At 34.7% G+C, this 21,537-nt stretch overlaps 1 protein-coding gene across 5 annotated transcripts in view; it reads right to left on the bottom strand.

Moving 5' to 3' along the window:
- LRBA (LPS responsive beige-like anchor protein) overlaps positions 1-21,537 on the bottom strand; it is an 834,672-nt gene that overhangs the window by 459,858 nt on the left and 353,277 nt on the right. The window lies entirely within an intron of this gene.

Raw genomic sequence — 21,537 nt, 5'->3', positions numbered from 1 at the left:
CTAAAGCCCTGAATCCTACTGGAATTTAGCATTTTTAGGAAGTGAAAAGCACAATTTAAATGCAACACCACTGCATTTAAGCCTGAAAAGTAACCATAGAAAACTGAGATCAAGCCAGAAAATTAAAAGTGAAAATAATCTGACCATATGATTATCTTAAGCCAAAACCCATGAAGAAAAGAAGGAAAATGCTTATTGTAATTAAGGGGAGAAAATTCAAATCCTCTTTAATAAGCCATTAAATTTTCACAAAATAATAAACATTAATTTAAATAGTGTAATCTTTAAGAGGAAAGAATAGTACATATCTCTTTCTAAACAACCCACATAAACATCTATATTATTAGATCCGGGGTTAGAGTAAATACAGATTAAAGTACCTCTCAATACATCTTTGAAACAATGACTTCTGAAATGGGATCACTTCCAAACAAATGTTTAAAATATTTAATTGAGTTTTTCTATAAAATATATCACCTCACATATAATTTTTTAAAATTTAACCAGGGAGCATATGGCCCTTTAAGAAACACTGCAGAGTTTCCAAGAGATAAACTCTACTTTAATTTAGATTTCATCTTTGGGTGTTTCAGAGAAGACTATATCCTAGCCACATTGTTTACTTAAGTGCAACAAATACCTCTGTCTCTTAACAAAATAAAACCCAAAGGGGTCAGAGTAAAATGCATTTTACTCTCTCTCCCTCCATACCTCCCTTTTCCCTCTTTACCTTCCCTTTCATTCATTCTTCTTTTCATTTACTCCACAGGCATTGATTAAGAATCTATGATATTTAGAATGAAGGAAAATGCTGAACTACTAAATGAATGCTCAGAAAGCAGAAGTGCGATCTAAGCAGTTGAATTTTGAAGAGACAGACAAGTGTATCAGTACTAGAAACATTATGTCTTTTATGAGGGCTATTTACATATTGGGATACAAGCCTGAATTATTGCTGTAATAAGCAGATACTGACTATCCCCAGAGGATAATTAACCAATGTGCCCAACAGGATGTGGGATAATCTACCCTTTATTGTGCTTTTCAAGGATGAAGAAAAGAAGAGAGTCATAGCAGCAGATTTCAGAGAAAAATCGTAGAAGGCTATGGAATTTCTCAAAGTGTACTTTTAGGAAACTAAATCCAATACTGTGATTATAGGTCATTTTAAAATTACTCATATATTTAACAAATTATAAAATTCAAGACGAGAATACATCTTAAAATTTTTTACTATAAGAAAATATTTAACAAATATTCTACCTTTAAATCAGGTTCTGTACTCTACTACTTTTCCTCACTTTTACTGGCAAAAACTTTTAAAATTTGATCAGCCAATGAAATTGTTACCTGTTTTTTCCTTTAAATAAGTAAAGAGAAAAATTAAGAAATTACATAACAAGAAAGACAGGAAAACTCCCTTTGCATTTTAAGCTATAAAAATTTTATTTATAGGGAATTTGCACTGATTTTTCAGAACTTCAGAATATAAGGACAAAAACAAGGACAAACATGTGGGATGACCAATACTTACCCAATGCATTGTTCCTCCTAACACAAGTTAAACAAGTGAAGTTATAAGACTTTGAAATGCTCAAGAGCAGCTGTCATGACTACAGCTGCCTAGAACAACCTCAGGAACTTAAAATGCCCTAAGAAATATTAGTTGAAAGGATGGCAGGCAGGCTGGCAGGAAGAAAGAAAGCTACCTAACAGCTGCATCTATTTCTGCTGGCAAAATTAACACCCATATTGAGATACTAAAGTTTTAAGAAGAGATGTCAACAAAGCCAATTAAGAATAATAGGAATAAAAAGGCAAAATATGACATCTAAACTTCTTTAAATGAGAAGTGAGTTTCAAGATTCACTGACAAAGAATTTAATTTTAAAATTTAAGCAATAGTTCTTTGGAAGCAGTGTAATTAAATACATTTTTCAATTAAAAACATTTTTAAGGTGAAGGAAAAAGCAAGTAATATAAAACAAAATCAAGTACACAAATAAATCAACTGAAGCCCAATATACACAATAATGTGACCCACCACACATGAATTTAGTATAATAACAATGACCCTCAGATTTCATTAAGAAGGTCAAAGGCAATGGTGATAACTGACTTTCCTATTTCCTATTAATGTGATGCCACAACACCACAGAACATTCTAAAATAAGTCTTTAATATTCTTTAAAGAATTTAAAACTGTTTATAAAAACTGGTACCTTTAAGGTAAAACAAGACTCTTTTAGACCAACTGTTTGCACATGTAAAAAGTAAATAGAGATGACAGTGATGATAATAATGATATATCATAAAACATCCATAAACAAAATTATGAGTCAGGAATAACAATGTTCTTGTTCAATAAATGTAGAAAATTAATGTTTTTAAGATGAAATCTTGTTTTATATGTATGTGTATTTTCTTTTATATTGGTAAAAAAAAGTCAAGGAAGTATCAATTATGCCAATGATTACCAATTATTTCTAGAAATAAATTTGTTTAAAATGGATTGCTGTTTACATAAAAAGTATCAATAACTGAACTCAAAACTATCAAAACAATACATTTACAAAGAAAGTACCCTATCAATTAAATAGGTAAGTTTAGAGAAACATTTCTACTAAATAACAATTACTTATGTCTGACCTAAGTCATCGATTTTCTAACGATAACCATCAAGTCCAATACACCTTATGCTGTAGTCTCAGTCTGTAAAGGTCTTCATGTTATTTACACTAATAAAACATTAATCAAGGACCAAATTTATAGTGGCTACACTATAAATGAGGTCAAGGTAGGTCAGACTTACATAATAAGGAAAGAAAAAAAAAGGCTGGTCTCTGCAGTGAAAAGAAAAGTCCTTATTACTTAATCTTTCTGCCCCTGGGATTAAGTCCAGTAGATAAACACAGCAAACTACTTCACAAATATATCCAGAGCTATGTAAACTCAGTAACCTCAATGTACTGAGTATTTATAAAAGGAAAACTAAACCCACTGATTGAGAAAAATAAATCTCTGAAATGTTCCTTTAAAATATATCCTATCTTCTAAATAAAGATACAATAAAAATTTCAAACACTAGCTCCACTATTTCACTAATGAATGTTAGTTTTCTTTCTACCACAATTTATTTCTGACATTCAAAGGCAAAGGCTAAGTACTTTCTATAGGTTCAGCACTGAAGTAAAGACCGTTTCTAACCAGAAGAGGCTAACAAATCCAAACAGAGTAAGACAAGCACAGGTAAGAAATTTGAAAAGGGTATTATAAAACCTATGATTATAGATGATATAAAAATGAGTAAGTTATTCAAATAATTGTATCCCAATAAGAATCAGCTATTCTGGATAAGGATATCTAAGAACAATATAAAAGAATTCATTTCTTCATAAAATATAGACATTTTCAACACAAAATATGTATTATATATATGTATGTATTTTCTTTTCTCTTGGTAAAAATGCTCAAAGAAATACCACTTGACTATTGTAAAAATTATCTGTATAAAATGAGCTTACATTACAAATGTTAAAAAGATATTGTTTACCTGAAAAATATCAATAATTGAAATCAAAACTATAAAAACAATGTACTTACAGAGATAACCTGTTATCAATTAAACACAAATATTTACTGAATTTGTAAGGTACTTCTCTAAGAGCCAGAAATACAACCATAAACAAGAAATGGGGGACTGCTCTCATAGAACATACACTTTACAAAAGGAGACAGACAATGAAAATAAACGTGGGAGAGAAATAAGAGATATGGGGAAAAGGTTATAAGAAAGGTAAAAGAAACCTGGATAATAGGTTTCAGGGAAGATGTCTCTGAGGAGGTGACACCTGAACTGGGACTTAAAGGAGAATGAACCAGCCATGTAAAGATCAGGGAGTATATCTTAACAGCTATGGTAGAATAAAGAGGCCAACAAATCCTCTCCCAGAAAAACAAGTAAAGAACTAGAGAATATCAATCATTTCAGGGTTCTGAAAATTGACCAAAGGCAAACAACAAAATCCATATTAATTTTATTCAAAAAAATCTGCTGAATGTTGAGTAAGAATAAATGGAATTTGTGGTGCTCTTTTCAGGGACTGCCCCAACCAAACACCATAGATGAATAGTTCTACAAGGCTGTGGTTGCTTATAGAAACCAACAACTTCACTGACAGAGATCACTGACTTGATTTGGATGGCAGTTCAAAAAAATGCTTGCCAAGCTGAAAATAGGAAAAAAGCCTTTAATTCTCCTAGAATGAGATTACATTTGCAATTAGGGTGAGCAGGAGACCAGAGAACCAACTAGGAATTGAAGAAGATCCTGAAAATGAACAGCCATGCCTATATATTATATGTTTATTAGGGAGTTTCATAATAATTTCACACAATCCATGGCTATCAGGATGCCTATGCACACATACACTGCAGACTTGGAAAAGATCATCAGGAAGTAAAAGCTAGGACAGAGATGAAAACTACCCTAAATTTTAATGTGTTCAACAAACCAAACCCAGATCAAATAGCAATACATGGTCAAAGGTTTCAGCAAGACTTCTGACCAATCAGAACTCTAATCTGGAGAAACAGGAGTGACCCCTAAAAAGCCAGACTAGAAAAAATTAAAATAGGAATTTTGGAAAAGCTAAGCAGCAACATTAATAGCACCATAAAACAAGAGAGAAATTCTGCAAATTAACCCCAAAGGAGTAACTTTTAAAAGCTAGTTCAACATTTCAAAATCAATTAATGTGATCCATCACCTTGATCAACAAGCTAAAAAGAAAATCACATCATCTTATTAATAGATGCAGAAAAGGCATATGACAAAATCCAACACCCATTCATGATAAACACTCCATAAACTAACAGAAAAAGTCAACTTGATAAAGATCTACCAAAAAAACCCAAAAACACAAACAAAAAAAACATACTACAGCTAACATCATATAGAATGGTGAGAAATGAGACTTTCTCACTAAGATCATTAAAAGTTAAGATTATCCCTTCTTACCACTCCTTTCAACATCATATACAAGTTCTAGCTAAAGCAGTAAGACACAAAAAGGAAATGAAAGATTGGGAAGGAAGACATAGGCATGTCTTTGTTCACAGATGACATGACTGTCCATATAGAATACCCAAGGGGTGTCTGGGTGGCTCAGTCAGTTAAGTGTCTGACTCTTGGTTTTGGCTCAGGTCATGATCTCATAGATCACGAGATCAAGCGCCACATCAGGATCCACACTCAGGGGGGTTGGCTTGAAGATTCTCTCCCTCTGCTCCTCGCCTCACTCATGCATGCTCTCTCTCTCTCTCTCTCTCAAATAAATAATCTTAAAACAAGAAAAGAATATCCAAAACAATAGACAAAGTCCTGAAACTAATAAGCAATTATTTCAGGTTGCAGGATACAAAGTTAATATACAAAAGTCAATTGCTGTTTTACATGCCAAAAATGAACAAGTGGAATTTAAAAGTAAAAACACAATGCCATTTAGATTAGCACCATAAAAAGTGAAACACTTAGGTATAAATCTAGCAAAATATGTACAAAATCTATATGAGGGATGCCTGGGTGGCTTAGTCAGTTAAATGTCTGCCTTCAGCTCAGGTCATAATCCCAGGGTCCTGGGATCGAGTCCCACATCAGGCTCCCTGCTCAGTGAGGAGCCTGCTTCTCCCTCTCCCCCTGCCTGCCGCTCCCCCTGCTTGGGCTCTCTCTCTCTCTGACAAATAAATAAATTTTTTTAAGAAGAGCTGTATGAGGAAAATGAGAAAACTCATATGAACAAAATTAAAGAATGCAGTAAGTGGAGAAATATTCCATGTTTATAGATAGGAAAACTCAATATTGCCAAGTTGTCAGTTCATCCCCTGGTCTATAAATTCAATGCAATCCAATTCAAAATTCCAGCAAATTATTAGGCAGATATCAACAAAATGATTTTATAGTGTATATGGAAAGGCAAAAGACCCAACACAATACTGAAAGAGAAGTTGGAGGACTGACACTACCCAACTTCAAAACCTACTATAAAGGTACAGTAATCAAGAAAGTATGGTGTTGGTGAAAGAACAGACAGATATATCAAGGGAAAAGAATAGAAAGCTTCTATAAGGAATCTAAAATAGTCAAACTTGCAACACTGCCACCTTGCAAGCAATTCTATACAACAGCATCATAGATACTGGATTCGTTATATCAATAGCATGATTCCTATTTAACTTAAATTCATGAGACTCCCAACAAAATTTTATAGTCAATCTCAATCATATGAATCTTCCATTAATCAAACTTTGTTTAGCCACAACTGGAGAATCCACCAAATGTGCCCTTCATTCATGATTTCACTCAGCCACAGAAAGCCCTATACCCATCTCAGCCCTACTTCATTCGAGTACAATAGTTGTAGCATATATCTTCCTATTAATCCATTTCCATCCATTAATAGAAATTAATAAAACCTCTCAAACACTAATGACCCGCCTAGGAGCTATCACTACACTATTTACAGAAGTCTGTGCTCTTACCCAAAATGATATTTAAAAAATTGTCACCTTCTCCATCTCCGGCCAATTATGCTTCATAACAGTAACAGTGAGTAGTAATCAACGAAATTAAGCATTTCTAGAAATCTGCACAGAACATTCTTCAAAACCATGCTATGTATGTGTTCCGCATCCATTATTCAAAATCTAAATGATGAACAAGATATCCAAAACATAGGTGGTCTCATTAAAGCACTACTCTTCATCACAACATCACTCATCCCTGGAAACCTGGCATTAACAGTAATACCATTCTTCAATGTTAATTCCTCAAAGACTTAATTACCAAAACCACCAACATGTTGAAGAATGGTGGTTACCAGGAGCTGCGGGAGGAGCGGCCCCTTTTTGCTATAAAGTTTCAAAAGCTATGAAGTTTCAGTTATGCAAGATGAATAAATCCTAGAGATCTACTTTATAGCAAAGTGCCTATAGTTAAAAATATTATATACTTAAAAACTTGCTAAGAGTAGATCTTATATTAAGTTTTCTAATAATAACAATAATATAATAAGATAGGCAAAAAAATAAGAAAATGTGACTCATAACACTGAACCAACGGTCAAAAGAATCTCTTCTCTGAGTAGGACCAGGCATTGGATTTAGCAGAAAATACTTCAAGGTAGCTATCATAAATATGTTCAAAGAATTTAAGGCATTCATACTTTGAAAATAAAAGGAGAATGTGATGAAAATGACTACACAGTGAATATAAATAATTAGAATCTATTAAAGAGGCCCAATTGGAAATTTTCTTGGGTAAAAAGACAATAATCAAGATGAAAAACTCCAAGGGGACTCTGAGATTGCAGAGGGAATGAGTGAACTTGGAAACATACAATAGCATTAATAAATTGAGCAACAGAGAGAACAAAGATTAAAAGTTGCTTAACAGTGCCTGCAGGATATCAAGAGTACCAATGTATAATGGGAGTCCAGAAAAAGAGGCAAGATAAGCACAGGAAAAAAATAGAAATAATGACTGAAAACGTTCCAATTGTTATGAAAAGCATTCATTGACAGACCCTAGATGCTTAAGGAACTCCAAGCAAGATAAACACCACCAAGCACTGCAGAGAGTAGGAAGTTTTACTCTACTTGTAAGCTACCAAGTTAACCTTTCATGGATAGAAGATAATGAAATATCTGGGTCAGAGACAAATGACAGTTCATTATTCTCAGCAAAAGCAGCAGCCAGAGTATCAGCATTTGTGCTAGCACTTCTAAGCCCCAGTTCCCACACACTGAACCAGGTCCAGGAGATAAAAATACCAAATGTTACACAAGAGGAAACCTGAGCTTAGGGCTCTAGAATCTTTTTTGATGGCCACTGGGGCCTGGTAACTTTTGTCTCAAAGTAAGATATTATTACTATTATAGTAGACAGCAAACAACCCTTCAAATGGAGACACTACTATATTCCAGAGCTGTGTGCTCCATAAACATCTTTAAAATAACAGTACATTACAGAACAAAAGCAATTGGCCTTCTACTTGCAAGACCTTTAGAAATGTGAGAAGCCAATGAAGAATTATCTTCCAACAATCACAAAGACATGTCTTATTCCAAGTGTTATAAAACAAAGGTAAATAAGAAGGTGGAAAAAAAGGATTCATCACCTATGAGAGAACAACAATAGAATTAAAGGCTGACTTCGTATCAGAAAATCTGGAGGCCATGTGACATATTCAAAGTACTTTAAAAAAAATCAAACAAGTTCATATGCAGCAAAACTATCTTTCAAAAATGAAAACACTTTGGGAATAAACTTCGGTAGTTCTGCAAAAAGTTAAGCATAGGCTTAACATATGACCCAACATTAAGGAGGGCATGTGATGTAATGAGCACTGGGTATTGTATAAGACTGATGAATCACTGAACTCTACCTTTGAAACCAATAACACATTATATGTTAATTAACTGAATTTAAATTTTAAAAAAGTACTGTGACCTATATTTAAATGCTCTTAATATTAAAAAATAATGTAAACTATGAAAAAAATAAAATTTTTCATTTAAAAAAACAGACCCAGAGTACATAAAGTAAAAACTGACAGAAGGAGAAGAAACTGTAGTTGGAGATTTCAATACCTCAAATCCCAATAATTAACAGAACTAGAAAGTGAATCAGAAAGATTTTTTGAAGACTTGAGATTTGAATGATACCATCAATCAACTTACTTGAGATTTGAATGATACCATCAATCCACTTAACCTAAGTGATATTTACAGAACACTCCATACAATGATAGAATATATATTCTTTTCCAATATATTTGGCACATTCTCCAGAAAGACCAGGAGCTAGGCAATAAAAGAGTCTCAATACCTTTAAAAGAACTGAAATCATTTAAAGGAATTCTCAGATCACAGTGGAATTACATTAGAAATCAATATGGAAAGGTAACTGGGAAACCCTAAATATTTGGTTATTAACACAAAATAACCCATGGGCCAAATTAGTAATCACAGGTAAAACTAGTAAGCATTTTCAAAATCAATGCAACAAAGCATGTAAAAATTTATGGAATAAAGCTAAAAGCTGCTGTTAGAAATGTACAGCTGCAAACACCCGTATTAGAAAAGTAGGAAATTCTCAAATCAATAAGCTTCCACCTTAAAGAACTAGAAAAAGAAGAGTAAACAAAACCTAATCAATGAAGGATGGAAATAATAAAAACACAAACAGAAATCAAAGAAATTGAAAACAGAGAAAAGACGGAAAAGCATCAATTTAAAAAAGTGTAGTTCTTCAGGAACATTCTTCAGGAATGAAAGAAAGAACATCACTAATACCTACAAAAATTAAAAGCACTACAAGAGATTATTATGAACAACTCTCTGCCACACAATAAATAAATTAAATGGATAAATTCCTACAAAATTAAAATTTCCACATTTGACACTTAAGTAACAGAACACGTGAATAGCCTGTAACAAGTCATGTAACTGAATTAGTAATTTAAAATCTTGGCACAGAGAAAATCCCAGGCCTGGGTATTTCCAAAGGTGAATTCTATAAAATATTTAAAGAAGACATGAATAGCAATACTACATAAACTCTTTCAGAAAACAGAGAAGAAGCAATTCCCATCTCATTTATTGAGGCCATTATTATCCTGATACCAAGCCAGACAGACAAATCATGAGAAAACTATAATCAACTCATTCATAAAAAGAGACAAAAAAACCCATAACAAAATATTAGCAGAATGAATCCTGCAACATATTAAGTAAATTATATATTTTGACCAAGTAGATTTCATACCATGAATATAAAATTTATTTAATGCTGAAATATCAATTAATATAAATCACCATATTAATAAAAAACAAAACCCACATGATCAATTTATAACACAAAGAAGGAAACAGTTGTCAAAATCCAAGATACATCCATAATAAATACTCTTCAATAAACAAAAAACAGAAGAGAACTGCCAAAACTTGATAAAGAGCATCTACAAAGAATTCAGCTAACATAATACTTAATAATAAGAGACCAAATGCTTTCCCTCTAAAATCAAGAATCAGGCAAGAATGTCCAGTTTCACTACTGCTTAATATCATTCTGGAAGTCCTAACCACTGCAATAAGGCAAGAAAAAGCAATGAAGGACATCCAGGTTGGAAAGGAAGAAGTAAAACTACCAATTGTTTTTCACTGGCAACTTAATTCTATATGCAGTAAAGGCTAGGGAATCTAAAAACAAAATGACCTGAGCTGAAGGCAGACGTTTAACCAACTAAGCCACCCAGGCATCCCTCATATAGATTTTGTACATATTCTGTTAGATTTATACCTAAGTGTTTCATTTTTATGATGCTAATCTAAATGGCACTGTGTTTTTACTTTTAAATTCCACTTGTTCATTTTTGGCATGTAAAACAGCAATTGATTTTTGTATATTAACCTTGTATCCTGCAACCTGAAATAACTGCTTATTAGTTTTCTCTCTAGCTTTCTCTCACAACCCACATCAAATCCATTAGTAAATCCTATAGGCTTATCTTCAAAACATATTCAGAATCCTACTACTTCTTATCTCAACTATTACCACCCTAGTCCAAATCACCATTATGCTTAATGAGGATTACAACAGCTTCCTAACTGATGTTTTAGCTTCTATCCTTAAATTTCTACATGTATCAGCCAAGAGTTGATCTTTTTAATACATAAAACATACTGTCTTCCCTCTACTCAAATTCTGCAATGACTGTCATTTCCCACAGAATAAGCTGCAAAATCTCTATACAAAACCTTATCCCTATGTTATCTCTCTAGTCCCATATCTTATTTCTCTCTCTTCATTTTGATCATTTTGTTCTTGCTATATTGTCCTCATTCCTCAAATATGCCAGGGAAGCTTTCATCTGTATAACTGTTGTTCCCCAGGACTGGAACGATCAACTCCTATATCTAACTCCCTCACATTCTTCAAGTGCTTGCTTAAATGTCACTTTTAATCAATGAACTCTAATCTGACTACTCTTTTTATTTTTTTTTTTTAAGATTTTATTTATTTAGTTGACAGAGAGATAGAGAACACAGATAGTCAGAGTGGCAGGGAGAGGGAGAAGCAGGCTCTCCACCGAGCAGTGAGCCCGATGTGGGGCTCAATCCCAGGGCCCTGGGATCATGACCCGAGCCGAAGGCAGATGCCCAACCAACTGAGCCACTCAGGCACCCCTGACTACTCTTTTTAAACTACAAACTATGCCAACCCTTTCTACTTCCTTCAAAAATCTCCATTTCCCTCAACTTGTTCCACATTTTCTTTTTCCACAGTACATATCACCATTCACCTGTCATATAATCCATTACTTATTTTACTGTTCATAGTCAGCCAATGACTGCTTAAATGTAAGATCTACAAGTAAATATATACTTATCTGTTTATTGCTCTATCCCCAGCAACAAGGGCAATTGATGGTATGTAGTGAATAATACATATTGGCTGAATGAATAGATGAGAAAATATAGGCTAATAGAAGTAAAAGTACTTTCCAAATATAAAAGCTGAAACTTGAACCCAGTGCTAACTTCAAAGCTGATGCTATTAATAAAAAGCTATAAAGCCTTATATGTATATGATATATTTATATATATATATATATAAAGCTATAAATGTAACAGTAACTTGTGTAATCATGGGTGGTTATATTGAGTAGAGCCTATACTAATAAAAATTGGCTTTTATAACAAGTTTTCTATTTAAAAAAGGGCAAGAATATATTCTTTAAACAAATAAGCCTTATAAATGATAGAAAATCTGTTGTTTTGCATTAAGTAGAACAAATACATATTTGATCAAGAGCTCTAACTACCTCTTCTTCTATATATAAACTTTGAAAGATGCATTACCTCAGTGTTGAAATTCAGCCAAAGAGTGATTTAGCCTTTTGAAAATTAAGCATTTTGAAATTTTGACTAAACAGCTAAATTATTAGCCATTCACTCACTGAGAAATATTTCTTGATTTCCTACCATTTGCAATACTCATAACTGCAATTTAGCTCTCTTTCTCTTGTTAATCACAGCAATAACCTCACTACTGTGCTGCTTGATTTCATTCAGGTCTCCTCTCCATCAACCCACCCCAAATATTTCTGTCAGTTATCTTTTCAAAACCCAAATATCATATTTCTTTGCTTAAAATCCTCCAAGCTTTCCACTGCCTTTAGATAATAGTCCAAATTTGCTACGATAGGCCTTTTATGATCTAGATGTCCAATTCTAATCCAGTAATTCAAATACACAAACCCACACACTTGAATATTCTATATACCTTTCCACACCATGGTGTCTTCAGATATTCTATTTTCTCTATTTGGAATGCTTTTCTCACACACATCCTCCAATTTATCCATAATTCTCACTTTTCCAATGTCTATAGGACTAGCCCTACTCATCTATGAAAATATATCTCAATGACATCACCAAGATGGCGACATACATCATTTGTGACCTCACTCCCCCCTCACAAGAAAACAACTAACAATTTTTCAGGAACAAGACATCACTGAGAGAATTCTAGAACACAGGAATGAGGCTAAAGCACCCCTTGTACCACAGGGATCTAGACAAACTGCATTAGGAGGTTAAGAGGAGGAACTAAATGTTGACTATATTACCCCTCCCCCAAGCACAGCACCATGTGGTTCCTTAGAACCACTGATTCCTCCACCACTGTGAAGAGAGAACCTAGCCCTGGACAACCAGCACCCCCACCTGACCTTGTGGGAGCCACTACTCTAATCATACCCAATGAGGATTGCAGGAGAATCTGCATGACTCAGCCACTGGGAATTGAGTGTGACAAGGAGTGGGGTAGTGCTTGCGATAACCAACACAAAGACCTTGGCCAATGGAGTTACACACCTGTAGAGCCCACGTAATAATCCCAACCAGCAGCTTTGCTCACCTGCAGAACCAAGTCAGTGGCACTCTCTAAGCAGGTAATTCAGCAGGGTGCATATCACTTGATTTCAATCCTCAAACAAGGTGGTTTACCAGCCCTAGAGACTGGTTTGCCCTCACCCGGGCAAGGAGCTGAGTCACACACCCACATACTGTAAAGAGTGTATCCCAGCCGCATCTGACCAGAAATGCTGCTGGGAAGACCAGGAAGCTGTGATATCCAGCAATGCTTGAGCAAAGAGGTGGACAGGCAAAACTGACTGCCCCCAGAGAAAAGCCAGTACCAAGTGTAGAGGATTCTTGTGCTATGAATGGTCATGGGGATTCATTCAAAGCCAAGGACAGCTCCAGGTCCTGCCTTGTTTGAGAAACTGAGATACCTGAAGTGACCCCTTATATTCCCACCCAGGTGACGGAGCTGAGACATAGCCCCACACACCTGCTATATCTACCAACCTCATCTCACCAGAAGGGCTGGCAAAAACAACCCGAAAGCTGTGCAGCCCAGTGGGGCACTCAAGCCAAGAGAAGAACAAGAAGAGCCCATAGCTTGCAGTGCAAAGCCAGTGCACATGGATAGTGGGTCAACATGAGTTAAGACAATAATTCCATCATTAGAGCTATTTGAACCACTGATCCAGGTAGCAGAACTAACTTGTAGCCCAACTTAATACTGAATACAGTCTCCAGCCTGTCTGATCAGGAAAACTAACCAAGTATATGAGAAACTACATAGCCCACCCAACAACTCCACTTATATACATACTTTAACAGAGAGCACAAACCATGGCTTTCCCTGTCTGCAGAATAAAATCTGTGGCCTCCCTGAACAGAGAATTCAGTGCACAGTCTTGCCTGATTCAGGTCCCCAAACAGTCACAGCCCAGGGTCCCATTCTACTGCCCTGCCAGGGCAGGGAAAATAATTCATAGTCACATCTACAACTGACTACAGTACCCAGTCCTAACCTCTAGTAAGCCTGACCAGAAAATCCAAGCAATCACAGAGCCCATTCTACAGACTCACTTCAGTAGAGTATCAAGCCAGAAGACCTATCCAACTGTTCTCAGCCAGAGGCACATCCCACACCCCAAACTCAGCACTCAAATAGTTACCTCATCCAAAAATGATAATAGCAGGCCACACCTGGCCAAGAATATTATGAACAGACACACCCAGAAACTCAAACTGAGGTAACTGGTGAAGATATGTCTCAGCCAAAGAAAACCTGCGAAGTCTGGAAGAAGAACCCAACTACTCAAGTATACCAATGTAAGGAATCTAAGATCACAAAAAAAGCAGATAAATATGATACCCCCAAAGGAAATTAATAAAGCTCTAATAACTGATCCTAAAGAAATGGAGATCTATGAACTGTAAGACAAGGAATTCAGAATAACAACTTAAAATTTAATGAATTACAAGAATACACATACAGAAAACTAAACCAAATTAGGAAAACAATGCATGAACAAAACAAGAAGATCGTTCCAATTTTAGTATATGTGCTGCCGAAGCGAGCATCAAAACAAGAAGATCGGCAAAGCAATAGTGACCATTAAAAAAAATGAACAAAATCTTAAGGGTGAATACTGAATAACTGAGCTGAAGAATTCATTACACTTTCAAAAACAGATTCAGCCACAAGGAAGAAAGAATCAGTGACATGGGGTATAGGACATTAGAAATTACCCAGAAAAACAAAACAAAAAAAATGCGAAAGAGTGAAGAAAGCATATGAGACCTATAGGACACAGTGAAGAGAAACATTTGCATTATGGAATTCTAGAAGAAGAGAAAGAGAAAGGACAGAAAATATATTTAAAGCAATAATGACTAAAAACTCCCTAAACCTGGGAAGAGAAATGGACATCCAGATCCATGAGGCTCAAAGAACTCCATGATGAACGTGAACCTACACTGAGATAAATTATAATTAAATTGTCAAAAAGAAAGGCAAAAAAAAAAAAATCTTAAAAGCAACAAGAGAAAAGAGAGAAGTTACATAAAAGGGAATGCCCATAAAAATATTGGTAGATTTCTCAACAGAAACACTTCACTCCAGGAGAGAATGGGATGACATATTCAAAATATTCAAGGAAAAAAAACCTCTTAACTAAGAATACTACAGAGAATGAAGCTGTCCTTGAGAAATTATGGGGAGATAAAGACATACAAAGAAACACAGGGTGTACATTATCACTAGACGTGCCTTTTAAGAAATGCTAAGGGGAGTTCTTCAACTATGATAAAAAACATGCCAATTAAAACCAAGGTAGTGTAAAACTCACTGTTGATGGTAAATGCATAATCAAAATCAGATTCTACAATTTGGTAATGATGCATAATTCACATACAACTCTAATTTAAAAGTTTAAAAAGTAAACACAGTAAAATAATCATAAGTACAATAATCTGTTACTAGTTACACAAAATTAAAATATACAAACTATAATAGCAATAACCTAAAATGTGAGTGGGAGGAGATATGAAAATGTAAATTTTAAAATTCTACTAAAATTATCTATTTAAAATATAGGAATATAATTTTAAGATATTTTGTGTAACCCTCATGGTAACCACAAAGAAAAAACCTATAGCAATTACACAAAAGAACAAGATAAAGAAATCAAAGCATACAAGTACCAAAACACATCAACACACAAAAAAAGATATCAGGATAAGAAACAAGAAGCAACAGATCTACCAAACAACCAAAAGACAAATAACAAAATGGCAATAGGAAGACCTTACTTATCAGTAAGTACTCTAAATAGAAATAGATTTAATTCTCTAGGGGCGCCTGGGTGGCTCACTCGTTAAGCATCTGCCTTTGGCTCAGGTCATGATCCCAGGGTCCTGGGATCGAGCCCGCATCAGGCTCCCTGCTCAGCAGGAATCCTGCTTCTCCCTCTCTCACTCCCCCTGCTTGTGTTCCTTCTCTCACTGTGTCTCTCTCCGTCAAATAAATAAAATCTTTAAAAAAAAAAAAAATTTATTTCTCTATCAAAAGACATAGCATAGTTGAATGGATTAAGAAAAAAAACAAGATCCGAGAATAAGATACCTAACAAACACTTGATTTAGCCTTTAAAGACACACACAGAGTGTAAAGGGATAAAAATAATCACTTCAAGCAAATGGAAATAAACAAAATAAAATAAAATAAAATAAAAGCAGGGTAGTTATATCAGACAAAAGACTTTAAATTAAAAATAGTAAAAGGAGAAAAAGAAGGTCGTTACATGATGATAAAGGGGGTCAATCCATCAAGAAAATATAACAATTATAAATACCTATATACCCAACATCAGAACACCTAAATATATAAAGCAAAAACTAACACAGATAAAAAGAAATAAAGAATAATACAATAATAGCTGGGGACATAAATATCCTACTCTCAACAAAAGATAAATGATCTAGACAGAGAATCATTAAGGAAACAGCCAATCTGAACACTATAGACTGAATTGATCTAGCAAACATATACAGAACGTTCTATCCGACAACAGCAGAATACACATGTGGAATATCTTCAAAGATAGACCATATGTTAGACTATAATATGGTCTTAGCAAATTCAAGAAGTCTGGAATTATATCAATTATCTTCTCTGACCACAGGAGCACAGAATTAGAAATCAATAACAAAAGGAAAATTCACAAACACATGGAAATTAAACTCCACTTTTCTGAACAACCAATGGATTGAAGAATAAATTAAAGGAGAAATTTAAAAGTTTCTTGAGACAAATGAAAATGGAAACACAACACATCAGAACTTATAAGATACAGCAAAAGCAGTTCCAAAAGGTAAGTTCATAGCAACAAATGCCTACATTAAGAAGCAAGAAAGATCTCAAACAACCTAACACAACACTTTAATGAACTAGAAAAAGAACTGGGGCGCCTGGGTGGCTCAGTTGGTTAAGCGACTGCCTTCACCTCAGGTCATGATCCCAGGGTCTGGGATCAAGCCCCACGTCGGGCTCCCTGCTCCTCGAGGAGCCTACTTTTTTCCCTCTCCCTCTGCCTGCCACTACCGTGCTTGTGATCTCTCTCTCTCTCTCTCTCTGTCAAATAAATAAATAAAATCTTTAAAAAAAAAAAAATAAAAAATAAAAAGAACAAACCAAGCACAAGGTTGGCAGAAGAAAGGAAATAATAAAAATTAGAGCAGAAATAAACAGAAACAGAGAACAAAGAAACAATAGAAAAGATTAACCAAACTAAGAGTTGGTTCTTTGGAAAGATAAAACAAAATTGGCAAACATATAGCTACACTAACCAAGGTAAAAAAGAGAACACAGATCAACAAAACTATAAATGATAAAGGGGAACATTGCAACTGATATCACAGAAATATATGGGTTCATAAGAGACTACTATGAGCAACCAAATACTAACAAACGAGACAACCTAAAAGAAATGGAAAAATTCTTAGAAACTACAACTTACAGGGGAGCCTGGGTGGCTCACTCGTTAAGCGTCTGCCTTCGGCTCAAGTCATGATCCCAGGGTCCTGGGAACAAGCCCCGCATCGGCCTCCCTGCTCTGCCGGAAGCCTGCTTCTCCCTCTCCCACTCCCCCTGCTTGTGTTCCCTCTCTCACTGTGTCTCTCTCTGTCAAATAAATAAATAAAATCTAAAAAAAAAAGAAACTACAACTTACAAAGAATGAATCAGGAAGAAACAGAAATACTGACTGGAGCAATTACTAGTAAGGAGATTGAATCAGTAATCAAATATCTCCCAATAATGAAAAGCCTAAGACTAGGGGCGCCTGGGTGGCTCAGTCCTTAAGCATCTGCTTCAGGTCAGGTCATGATCCCAGGGTCCTGGGATCGAGTCCCGCATTGGGCTCCCTGCTCAGCAGGAAGCCTACTTCTCCCTTTCCCACTCCCCCTGCTTGTGTTCCCTTTCTTGCTGTCTCTCTCTGTCAAATAAATAAATAATCTAAAAAAAAAAAAAGAAAGAAAAGCCTAAGACCAGATGACTTCACAGGTGTATTTTACCAAACATTTAAAGAAGAACTAACTCCAGTACTTTAAAACTCTTCCCAATCAAAGAGAAGAGAATACTCCCAAACTCATTTTAGAAAGCCAGCAAATCCCAATACCAAAACCAGAAAAAGGTAATACTAGAAAAAAAAAAAAATTAAAAGCAAATATCCCTAATGAATATAGATGCAAAAGTTCTCAATAAAATAACAAGAAACTGAATTCAGCAGCACATTAAAAGGACTATTCATCATGATCAAGTAGGATTTATCCCAGGATGCAATGATGGTCTGACATGTGCAAATCAATCAATGTGACACATCACATTAATAGAATGGAAGAAAAGATCATATGATCATCTCAATAGTTGCATAAAAGGCATCTGACAAAATTCAACATCCATTTGTGATTAAAAACTCTTACCAAATTAGGCATAGGAGGAAGATATCTCAACGTAACAAAGGCCTTATATCACAAACCCACAGTTAACATCAGACACAACAGTGAAGGTTAAAAGCTTTTCCTCTAAGATTAACAATAACGTAAGGGTGCCCACTCTGACTGTTCCTATTAAACACAGAACTGAAAGTTCTAGCTACAGCAATTAGGCAAGAAAAAAAATTAAACGTATCAGAATTGGAAAGGAAGAAGTAAAATTGTCCCTATTTGCAGATGACATGATTTTATATATAGAAAATCGTAAATATTCAACCAAAAAAATGTTAGATTTAATCAATGTATGTAGTAAAGTTACAACATACAAAACCAGTAGCAGTTCAATATAGTAACAATGAATTCTCTGGTGAAAGAAATAAAGAAACTGATCCCTTTTACAATATCATCAAAAATAATAAAATACTTAGGAATAAATTTAATCAAGAAGGTAAAAGATCTCTACACTGGAAACCACAAAACACTGATGAAAGTAATCAAAGAAAACACAAATAGACAGAAAGGTATCTTGTATTCATGGACTGAAGGAATTAATATTGTTAAAATGTCATTACTACCAAAATCAGCTATAGATCAATACAATCCCTATCAAAATTCCAGTAGCATTTTTTCTAAAATTAAAAAAACACTCCTAAAATTTATATGGAACAACAAATGATCCTGAATAGTCAAAGAAATCCTGAGAAAGAAGAACAAAGCAGGATGCACCATACTTCCGGATTTCAAGTTATACAAAAAACTACAGTAATCAAAACAGTTTGGTACTAGCATAAAAGCAAATAAATAAAACAGAACCAAGAGTCGAGAAATAAATAAAGCATTTTATGGTCAACTAATATTTGACAAGAGAGCCAAGATTACTCAATGGAGAAAAGACAAGTCTCTTCATGAAATGGTGCTGGGATAATTAGACATTCACAGGTAAAAGAATGAAACTGGGGCGCCTGGGTGGCTCAGTTGGTTAAGCGACTGCCTTCGGCTCAGGTCATGATCCTGGAGCCCCGGGATCGAGTCCCGCATCGGGCTCCCTGCTTGGCAGGGAGTCTGCTTCTCCCTCTGACCCTCCTCTCTCTCATGCTCTCTGTCTCTCATTCTCTCTGTCTCAAATAAATAAATAAAATAAAATAAAATAAAAAAGAATGAAACTGAACCTTACGCCACTCACAAAAATTAACTTGAAATGGATTAAAGAATTAAATGTAAGAGCTGAAACCATAAAACTCTGGAAGAAAACTTAGGAATAAAACTCCTGGATATGGTCCTTGGAAATGACTTTTTTTGGATATGACACCTCAAGCACAGGCAACAAAATAAAAAATAAACAAGGGTGACTACATCAATCTAAAAAACTTCCCTTCAGCAAAAGAAACCATCGATGAAATGACAACCTGTGGAATGGAATATTTTCAAGCCAATATATCTGGTAAGGGATTAATATCTAAAATATATAAAGAACTCATACAACACAAAAGCAAAACACACACACACACCCCAACTTAAAAACAGGCAAAGAACCTGAATACACATTTTTCCAAAGTAGATATATGAAAGGCCACAGATACATGAAAAGATGGTGAACATCACCAATCATTAGGGAAATGCAAAGTAAAACAATAATGAACTATCACCTCCCACCTACTAGAATGGTCACCATCAAAAAAAGACAAGAGATAACAAATCTTGTCATAGATGTGGAGAAAAGGGTACACCTGTGCACTCTTTGTGGGACTATAAACTGGTACAGACACTATGGAAAACAGTATGGAAGTTGATGGAACAATTAAAAAGAGGACTACCATCTGATCCAGCAATTCCACTTCCAGAAATATACCCAAAGGAAATGAAAACACTTGAAAAGATTATCTACATATCCATTTTCATAGTAACATTATTTACAATAACCAAGACATGGAAACAAATTAAGTGTCCACTAATATATGGACAAAGAAGTAGTCAGAAAGACAGAGATATAAATAAATATAATGGAATATTATTCAGCCATTAAAAGTGAGGAAATCCTACCATTTGCAACAACATGACTGGAACCTGAAGGCATTATGCTAAGTGAAATAACTCAAAGATAAATACCACATAATCTCACTTACATGTAGAATCTAAGAAACAAACAAATAACCCAAACTCCTAGAAAAAGAGACCAGACATATAGTTAGCAGAGGCAGAGAAAAGAGAAAGGGGGACTTGAAGGAAGGTGGTCAAAACGTACAGACTTCCAGTTTCTCAATAAAACTGGAAAAGAAATTTTAAAAAAGAATAAAATTAAAAAAGAAAATACCTCTCAAGAATCATAATCCCTGGGGAAGTTTTACCGAATTCTTCCATATTAAACTGTCAAGTATTTCTTTTAACATGTATTTAAATACTTCTACAACAGAATTTAGCAAAAGGCATTACCATTGCAGGTTTATTTATTGGTTTCCAATACTAGTATGTGAGCATGTATAATTATTTGCTCAGTAGAAGAATTTCAGAAGTATTTAATGTCAAGTGAAGTTATCCATACTTTTTTGCCGTCTTCTGTAACATTAACGAGACAGATGCTGGATTCCTAGTTACTAGTTCAAATAGTTCCCAAAGTGATGACATCAGTCTCAACACTAGCCAGAACACTATAAAGAAACATTCCTCAACAACCATTTTTCGCAAAATACAAATTTGAATGGCAGCTACACACATCTTTTAATTTATACCCTGGGTCTTCAGTCCAATTAATCCAAAATCAACTTCCACAAAAACAGACTCAAAGGAGTCCACTCATCATTTCCTCAATTTACTTTTACCTTTTAATTCTCTCACTCTCTTCAATCTATTTTCTCCCTTGTAGCTTTCTTTTCATCTCTGGACTTGCTTCACTTTTTCTTTCTTACTACTGAATTTCTTTTCCTTGAATTCTTCTATCTTTAAATGGAAACCTTACCAACTTTCTCCCTTTCTCTACTTTTGCATCACTTTGCAACACAGAACAAAACTTGTTAGCCCACTCTTTTATGATAGGCCATGACATAAGAGAGATAATATAGACATCTAAGTTTAATTATTGGGCTCACAAATATAATTAAATTTGTAGGAACTCCAAATAAGTATTCA

The sequence above is a fragment of the Mirounga leonina genome, unplaced genomic scaffold (assembly GCF_011800145.1).
Source record: "Mirounga leonina isolate KUSES-001 unplaced genomic scaffold, KU_Mleo_1.0 Mir_176, whole genome shotgun sequence".
Classification (NCBI taxonomy): domain Eukaryota; kingdom Metazoa; phylum Chordata; class Mammalia; order Carnivora; family Phocidae; genus Mirounga; species Mirounga leonina.
This window is presented reverse-complemented; position numbering and strand designations above follow the sequence as displayed.